The sequence below is a fragment of the Anolis sagrei genome, chromosome 2 (genome assembly GCF_037176765.1).
Source record: "Anolis sagrei isolate rAnoSag1 chromosome 2, rAnoSag1.mat, whole genome shotgun sequence".
Taxonomy (NCBI): Eukaryota; Metazoa; Chordata; class Lepidosauria; order Squamata; family Dactyloidae; genus Anolis; species Anolis sagrei.
In genome coordinates, this window is record NC_090022.1 from 7,860,945 (window position 1) to 7,868,941 (window position 7,997).

The 7,997-nt window shown below is 45.7% G+C and overlaps 1 pseudogene; it reads left to right on the forward strand.

Annotated features, from left to right (window-relative positions):
* LOC137095990 (zinc finger protein 850-like) overlaps window positions 1–7,579 on the forward strand; it is a 90,457-nt pseudogene extending 82,878 nt beyond the window's left edge.
* The last annotated feature ends 418 nt before the right edge of the window (window positions 7,580–7,997 follow it).

Here is a 7,997-nt window from a genome sequence, read left to right on the forward strand (position 1 = left end):
CTGTGTAGTCTGACATGGTGGTTGTTGGTGTGGTCCAGCATTTCTGTGTTCTCAAATAATATGCTGTGTCCAGGCTGGTTCATCAGGTGCTCTGCTATGGCTGACTAAAATTATAACAGCTAAACAACAGAGAGGAAAAAACCAGGCACAGATTAACACCTCCCAGCAACAGATTTTCCCAGGCTCAGGCAGGCCTTCAAATGCTAATGAAGGTGATCAGCTAAACATTCACACCTAACTGCAGCAGGGAAGAGCTCCTTGCCCCACCCCAGCCATTCCACAGATATATGAACCCATTTTTCCCACTTCCAACAGACCTCACAACCTCTGAGGATGCTTGCCATAGATGCAGGCGAAACGTCAGGAGAAATGCCTCTAGAACATGGCTCTATAGCCTGAAAAAACCCACAAGAACCTAGTGATTCCAGCCGTGAAAGCCTTCGACAATACAATAGCAAAATTCAATGCTCCACATCATAAAAACAGTTAAAAACGATTAAAACAATAAAATAATAAACAAACATCAATATAACATCTCATTAGTGTCTCATAAGTAGAATCAAGATCCAATCTCATCATCCGTTGTTTCCTGTATTCCTATATTCATTACACTGCCTATTCAAATGCCTGCTCAAACAACCAGGTCTTCACCTTCCTCCGAAATGCCAATAGGGAGGGGGCCGATCTAATATCTGTAGGAAGGGTGTTTCACAGCTGAGGGGCCACCACTGAGAAGGCCCTGTCTCTCGTCCCTGCCAGACGTGCCTGTGTTGCAGGCGGGACCGAGAGCAGGGCCTCCACAGATGATCTTAATGTCCTAGCTGGTTCATAGGAGGAGATGTTTTCGGACAGGTAAGTTGGGCCAGAACTGTTTAGGGCTTTATAGACTAATGCCAGCACTTTGAATTGTGCCCGGTAGCAGACTGGTAGCCAGTGGAGCTGGCGCAACAGAGGAGTTGTATGCTCCCTGAGTGCCGCTCCTGTTAGTATCCTGCCTGATGAGCGTTGGACCATTTGAAGCTTCCGAGCAGTCTTCAAAGGCAACCCCACGTAGAGCGGTTGAAACTATTTGCTAAGAAGAGAGTGTCTGTATCCAATAACATCAACAATACGCATCCACTCCATCCCACACAGTGCTCCTCACTTTTAGCATTTTTTAAGATTATGGATAGAAAGGTCACAAATCCTACTCCAGAAGGCCCATCTTCTCCCTTTGAACCCTGGGTTCACACTTTCATTGAGATGGCTTGTGTATATGTTGGCATGGAATGAGCGGTATCAATCTCTATATCCAAACTCTCTTCTTTCAGCTGACTTTTGAAGATGTGGGTGTGAATTTCAATGATGCGGAGTGGGCTCTGCTGGATCCGGGTCAACGGGCCCTGCACTGGGAGGTCATGGAGGAGAATTATAAAATGATGGTTTCTTTGGGTAAGGATCCTTCTGTTACTTGGTCATAAAAATCAGTTTAGGAATTGCCATTTCTTTCTACAGTGTTGCTCAGGGTCATGGATCACCTGTGAACCTGAGTCCCCCCTCGGGGGTGAGAAGGGCGGGATATGTAGTTGTTGTTCATTCGTTCAGTCGTCTCCGACTCTTCGTGACCTCATGGACCAGCCCACGCCAGAGCTCCCTGTCGGCCATTACCACCCCCAGCTCCCTCAAGGTCAGTCCAGTCACTTCAAGGATGCCATCCATCCATCTTGCCCTTGGTCGGCCCCTCTTCCTTTTTCCTTCCACTTTCCCCAGCATCATTGTCTTCTCTAGGCTTTGCTGTCTCCTCATGATGTGGCCAAAGGACTTCAACTTTGTCTCTAGTCTCCTTCCCTCCAGTGAGCAGTCGGGCTTTATTTCCTGGAGGATGGACTGGTTGGATCTTCTCGCAGTCCAAGGCACTCTCAGAACTTTCCTCCAGCACCACAGCTCAAAAGCATCTCTCTTCCTTCGCTCAGCCTTCCCTAAGGTCCAGCTCTCACATCCGTAGGTGACTACAGGGAAGACCGTGGCTTTGACTAGGCGGATCTTTGTTGCCAGTCTGATGTCTCTACTCTTCACTATTTTATCGAGACTGGACATTGCTCTCCTCCCAAGAAGGAAGCGTCTTCTGATTTCCTGGCCACAGTCTGCATCTGCAGTCATCTTTGCACCTAGAAATACAAAGTCTGTCACGGCCTCCACATTTTCTCCCTCTATTTCCCAGTTGTCAATCATTCTTGTTGCCATAATCTTGGTTTTTTTGACGTTTAGCTGCAACCCGGCTTTTGCGCTTTCTTCTTTCACCTTGATTAGAAGGCTCCTCAGCTCCTCCTCGCTTTCGGCCATCAGAGTGGTGTCATCTGCATATGTGAGGTTGTTAATGTTTCTTCCAGCAATTTTCACCCCAGCTTTGCATTCATCCAGCCCCGCACATCCTCGCATGATGTGTTCTGCATACAAGTTGAAAAGGTTGGGTGAGAGGATGCAGCCTTGCCGTACGCCTTTCCCAATCTTGAACCAGTCTGTTGTTCCGTGGTCGGTTCTTACTGTTGCTACTTGTTTTAAGTTGTTTTACTTGTTTTAGGGTGGGGTATAAGTACACAAAATAAAAAAATAAAATAAATTTCTGGTTTCTGATCAAAGTGGTAAAACTCCACTTGCGCTATATGGCTGCCACGATACATCTTAAAGGAACACCAGCGCCAGCCATTTTTAATGTAACTGCATTTTGAACTGCTCTGAGAGTATTCATTATAATGTTTATTTATGTTTCAGTTAATTATGACTCACTGACTGTGTTATAGTTTTATCTTAATGCTTAATCCTTCGTGGTAAATTTACTGTTATTATTGTTCTCTACTGTAGTGAGGTCTGTTGGAATTAGGGCAATGGGTTTATATATCTGTGGAATGGCTGGGGTGGGGCAAAGAGCTCTTCCCTGCTGGAGCTAGGTGTGAATGTTTCAACTGACCACCTTCATTAGCATTTGAAGGCCTGGCTGAGCCTGGAAAAATCTTTTGTTGAGAGGTGTTAAGCTGTGTCTGGTTGTTTCCTCTCTGCTGTTTTGCTGTTGTAATTTTAGAGTTTTTAAATACTGGTATTAAAACAACTCTCAACAAAGGATTTTCCCAGGCTCAGCCAGGCCTTCAAATGCTAATGAAGGTGGTCAGTTGAAACATCCACACCTAGCTCCAGCAGAGAAGAGCTCTTTGCCCCACCCCAGCCATTCCACAGATATATAAACCCATTGTCCTAATTCCAACAGACCTCACTACCTCTGAGGATGCTTGCCATAGATGCAGGCGAAACGTCAGGAGAAATGCCTCTAGAACATGGCCCTATAGCCCGAAAAAACCCACAAGAACCTCGAAAGTACTGTGTTTTCTGATGGTCTTTGGTGACCCAAGAAGAAGAGAAGGCTGAGAGGAGACATGATAGCCATGTATAAATATGTGAGAGGAAGCCACAGGGAGGAGGGAGCAAGCTTGTTTTCTGCTTCCTTGGAGACTAGGACACAGAGCAATGGCTTCAAACTACAAGAGGGGAGATTCCATCTGAACATGAGGAAGAACTTCCTGACTGTGAGAGCCGTTCAGCAGTGGAACTCTCTGCCCCGGAGTGTGGTGGAGGCTCCTTCTTTGGAAGCTTTTAAGCAGAGGCTGGATGGCCATCTGTCAGGGGTGATTTGAATGCAATATTCCTGCTTCTTGGCAGAATGGGGTTGGACTGGATGGCCCATGAGGTCTCTTCCAACTCTTTGATTCTATGATTCTATGACCCCTCTGACACACCCTTGCTACCCCCCCCCCCCCCCCTCCAAGGGTCCCGACCCCCAGGTTGAGAAACACTGGCTTAGATGATGGTTCTCTCATCCATTGCAAGAATTCACAACTTCTTTCTCATGCTCTCTCATTGTATTTGTGCTAGTTGATTGATTTCCTGCTCTTTTTTTCACTCCTTCTTACTGTTTATGTCTCTTCTTTCAAGGTGGTGATGGGCGAGGGAATGAAAATGGAGAAGTGCCATGTGATGTGTTGCTACAAACAGAGGAATGTGAAAAGGAGGAAGAAGCGAGAATGGAAGCAGAAGAAGGTAGAAGGGACCAGTGCCCTGCTGACACCTCAGAATTGCCAATCCAAGGAGTAACAGACAAAAGCAGGGAGTTTGGGGACTGCCTTGTCTATGAAAATGACTCCTTCAATCAGGCAACATACCTGATTGATCATATCACAGACCATATAGATCAACCACAACCTAAATTCCATCAATCGGAAGAAAACTTTGGAATTAGCGTACACCTTACTAGCAACGAAGAATGCAATAATAGTAAGACTATTGACATTGATAATAATCCATATAAATGCCTAGAGTGTGGGAAAAGCTTCCATCATAACGGAGCCCTCACCAGACACCAGAAAACCCACATGGCAGACAAACCGTATAAATGCCTGGAGTGTGGGAAAGGCTTTATTGACAAGACAAGCCTCGTAGGTCATGAAATGAATCACAGAGGAGAGAAACCCTATAAATGCCTGCAGTGTGGGAAAAGTTTCAGCTACAAGTCAGTCCTTAAGAATCACCAGGATAGACACACAGAAGATAAACCATTCAAATGTCTGGATTGTGGGAAATGCTTCCATCATAACGGAGCCCTCACGAGACACCAGAAAACCCACACAGGAGAAAAACCATACAAATGCCTGGAGTGTGGAAAAGGCTTTATTGACAAGACAAGTCTTGTGGGTCATGAAATGAATCACAGAGGAGAGAAACCCTATAAATGCCTGCAGTGTGGGAAGAGTTTTAGCTTCAAATCGGTCCTTAAAAATCACCAGGATAGGCATACAGAAGAGAAACCATACAAATGCCTCGATTGTGGGAAAAGCTTTCATCATAACGGAGACCTTAGTAGACACAAAAAGACCCACATCGGAGAGAAACCATATAAATGCCTGGAGTGTGGGAAATGCTTTACCGAAAAGAGAAGCCTCATAGGGCATGGCATGATTCACCGAGGAGAGAAGCCCTATCAGTGCCTGGAGTGTGGGAAGAGTTTCAGCTACAAATCAGGCCTCAAGAGTCACCAGAATAGTCATACAGAAGAGAAGTCATACACGTGTCTCGAGTGTGGGAAGAGTTTCAGTCAGGGAATACTCCTCAAGAGGCACCAAAAAACGCACACGGGGGAGAAGCCATATAAATGCCTGGAGTGTGGGAAAGGCTTCAGTCAAAAGAGAAGCCTCATAGGGCATGAAATGAATCACAGAGGAGAGAAGCCCTATAAATACCAGGAGAGTCACACAGAAGAGAAATCTTACACGTATCTCCTTGGAGATTTGGCAGAGGCCATTCCATGTGCTGATTCTTCCATAGGCACCTGCACATTCCCTGACGACAACTTGCGTTGCACCACTCCTTGTTCTGATACAGGAGAAACCCTCAAGTTGATTCTGTAGCTCCAAATTACAGAATTATTCCTGGTCTACCTCCTGTGTTTGCACAGTCACCTCCTCTCCAGAGAGATCCCATGTGTGTTTTTCACCTGCTTTGCTGAATCCAAGAGGAAGTCTCCCTCCCCAATACGTATAAATATGTGAGAGGAAGCCACAGGGAGGAGGGAGCAAGCTTGTTTTCTGCTTCCTTGGAAACTAGGACGCGAAACAATGGCTTCAAACTACAAGAGAGGAGATTCCATCTGAACATGAGGAAGAACTTCCTGACTGTGAGAGCCGTTCAGCAGTGGAACTCTCTGCCCCGGAGTGTGGTGGAGGCTTCTTCTTTGGAAGCTTTTAAACAGTAGCTGGATGGCCATCTGTCAGGGGTGATTTGAATGCAATATTCCTGCTTCTTGGCAGGGGGTTGGACTAGATGGCCCATGAGGTCTCTTCCAACTCTTTGATTCCATGATTCTATGATGGAGTGTGGATACCTGGATCTCTAGACACTGAACCTTCTCTTCCAAGAAGGCCACTATCTAACTTGCTTTTGGTGCAAATCTAGATACCCACATTCTCATACAGTCACCTGCATGAGTTCCCTCACCTTCCCATTCTAAGAGAATTAAGACGAGAATTGGGTAGAGAAAGGAACAGAGATCTGGGCCTCCTCCACACTCTTCCCTGCTAAATATCCCCATAAGCATCCTAGTTTGTGCGTTGTTGTAGGTATTTTTAGGCTGTATGGCCATGTTCTAGAGCAGGGGTCCTCAAACTAAGGCCTGGGGCCAGATACGGCCCTCCAAGGTCATTTACCTTGCTCAGGGTCAACCTAAGTTTGAAACCACTTGAAAGCTCACAACAACAACAACAATCCTATCTCATGAGCCAAAAGCAGACCCACACTTTCCACTGAAATACTAATCTATATATATAAAAATGCTTTGTGCGTAATGAGTACCTTAAAAACAAAAGAACTAATGAACGAAATCACACCAAATTTGGCAACAAAAAGTCTTACAACACAAGGAGTGACCATCACTCAAACAATTATGATATTGTCATTTGAGAGTTGTAGTTGCTGAGATTTATAGTTCACCTATAATCAAAGAGCATTCTGAACTCCACTAACAATGGAATTGATCCAAACTTGGCACACAGGACTCCCCTGACCAACAGAAAACACCAGAAGCATTTGGTGGGCATTGACCTTGAGTTTGAGAGTTGTAGTTCACCTACATCTAGAGAGCACTGTAGACTCAAAACAATGATGGATCTGGACCAAACTTGGCACAAATACTCCATATGGCCAAATGTGAACACAGATAGAGTTTGGGGAAAATAGACCTTGACATTTGGGAGTTGTAGTTACTGGGATTTATAGTTCACCTACAATCAGGGAGCATTCTGAACCCCACAAATGACAGAATTGGGGCAAACCTCCCACACAGAACCCGCATACTTAAGGCCATCCAGTCCAACTCCCTTCACCAGGACAAGAAAACGTAATCAAAGCCCTCCTGACAAAGGGCCATCCAGTCATAGATATAGATAGATATATATGATTCACACACACATATATGTATATGACAGATATAGTATCATAGATTTGAAAGGGACCCCTAAAGAAGGACAATTATATGTTGCATGTTCCAGATTAGGCAAACCAGACAATATCTACATCAACACTGACAAAGAAACAACAGGCAATATTCTTTACCCACAAGCATAAAAAATTACATATATTAGAAACCAACACTTTCTCAGTACTTTATTTTCCAGATCACCAGACTGGGCCACAGCAAGGTGGCCAATTGAAACATTCACACCTAGCTCCAACAGACAAGAGTTCTTTCTCCCACCCTGGACTTCCCATAGATATATAAACCCAGTTTTTCCTAGTTTCCAACAGAACTCACAACCTCTGAAAATACTTGCCATAGATGCAGGTGAAACGTCAGGTGAGAATGCTTCTAGAACATGGCCAACAGTCCCAAAAAACCAACAATCACCCAGTGAATCTGGACATGAAAGCCTTCGACAATACATCCTAGTTTGTCTCGCCTGTTTATCTAGTCCTGAATGCCGAGATTCAGAAACTTGTAGTGTAGCAGGAATTTCAATTGGCGATCAACCCTCACATTGCACCCCCCTCAAAAAAAAAACCATCACAGGAGAGACGCCATATAAATACATGGAGTGTATTGTAAATACTTTGCTGAGAGGAGAAGTTTCATTGTGCATGAAATGAATCAGAGGGATTAAACCAGGGGCGGCTCGTCCATTACGCGAAGTAAGCGGTTGCAGAACACTTTTTTTTGCCAGGGGCGCAGAGGTGCCTCTGTAAATGCCCTCGACTGCCACTTGAGGAGCGCCCCTCAGCTCACAACAGCCCTAGCAGTCTGGGGGGAGCCTCGGCTTTCTTGCCTGGCTGCCGGGCGATCCCCTTCCCAAAGGGGCCGGGCCCTTGAGCCTCGCCTAGCCCCTCTCGTTCCTGCTCCACCCGGCCACCGGGTGCACAAGCAGAGCCGGCGCTCAATCGTTCTCCGCGTTCGATCCCTTCCCCATGACCGGCTCCCTTTCCTG